Source organism: Tenrec ecaudatus, chromosome 8 (assembly GCF_050624435.1).
Source record: "Tenrec ecaudatus isolate mTenEca1 chromosome 8, mTenEca1.hap1, whole genome shotgun sequence".
Taxonomy (NCBI): Eukaryota; Metazoa; Chordata; class Mammalia; order Afrosoricida; family Tenrecidae; genus Tenrec; species Tenrec ecaudatus.
Window position 1 is genome coordinate 26,379,381 of NC_134537.1, and position 1,547 is coordinate 26,380,927.

A 1,547-nucleotide genomic window follows, 5' to 3' on the forward strand; every position below is an offset into this window, starting at 1 on the left:
GTGATGAAGTAGCAACGAGAATCATCTTATGGTTGGGGGTCACCACCGCATGAGGAACTATATGAAAGGGTCGTGGCATTAGGAAGGCTGAGAACCACTGCTGTGAGACCAGGTTTCAAGTGAGTGTCAGGGGAAAAGTCTACATCATTCCGCTGAATATTGAAAACTTGATAGATATATATACACATATATTTGCTCACATCTGCCTCCTTGGCACCTCTTTTTTCAATCAATTCAATGAGCTCATCAAGATCAAGTTTGCAGAAACACATTCTCGGATTTAAAGAAAAAGTGTGAAAAGCATACATTGGCCACGAATGTAAAACCCACCACGCACAACGCGCTGGAGTGGAAAAGGATGTAGCTGCTGTTACTTTCAGAATAACAGAAATGAGGACAATTTGTAGCAAGACCACCAAGCTGGGAGGAGAAACAGTGGCCAGAAGTCTTAGAAAGTCGGTAGGAAAAATCCAACTGAAATAATTTATTTTATTCCACTGCATTCTGACGATACTGCTTTCAGAAACATCGATGAGATGGTTAAGCGGTGGAAGATCCACTGTGTAATGAATGAGCTCAGTCAAGTGAATCCTCATGACTGGTGCAGGAAAACCTTCTGTGACCAGGAAGCAGCCCTCCTCCCAGGAAGAAGGTCCAAGGATGGGGCGAGCGGGAGGGAGCCCAAAGAACACATGTCTTTTCAAAACAACTGCCACTGTGTGCAAAGGCGCTGACGGTAGTTGAGCCCTTAGAGAGGATTTCACAGGAAAAGTCATTTCTTTTCGAATGGCATTGCACGTGCCACGGATTGAACTGGTGGCTGTAATTGTTGGCAACATGACTTTGTAGTCCATCTTTTAAAAAAGCAGCAGATGGTTAGCACGTGCACGGAGAAGATTTTGTGGAAACGGTATTTGTACATTTGGGATCCCGTGCTGTGTGTCAGGCCATCACTGTTAACTCCCATATCATCCCCAGTGGTCACCTGTGAGGACGTCCCTGCATTGCATTGTGTTCTATTACTATTCCTTTTTCTAATCCAACAGCTGTCCTGCACACCTGCTGAAATAAATAACGCTGCACTGTGATGACCAGGGTCCAACATCTGGTTCTAGAGTTTTCCTGGGGGTGGGGTACAAAGGGTTAACACAATAGGCTGCTAACAGAAAGGTTAGAGGTTTGAATCCCCACCAAGGCACCTGGGAAGAAAGGCCTGGGGATCTACTTCCGCATAATCAGATACAGAAAGTCCATGGAGCAGCATCTACCGTGACACATGTGGGTCTCCACGAACTGGAACCGACACTACTGGTTTCTTAAGTGATGGTCTGGCGGGAGCACTGCCCCGTTCCTAGCAGCAGGACCCTCTGGGTTTGGTTCCCAGTCAAGTCGCCTCCTAAAGAGGCCCTGCCCATCTGTCAGTGTAGACTGTGTGCTGCTATCACGCTGGACAGGCGTCTCGGTAATCCCAAGCCAAGACGGACAAGGAAGAGAGGCCTGAGAATCATCTCCAGAAGAGCAGCCACTGGAAACCCCATGAGTCACCC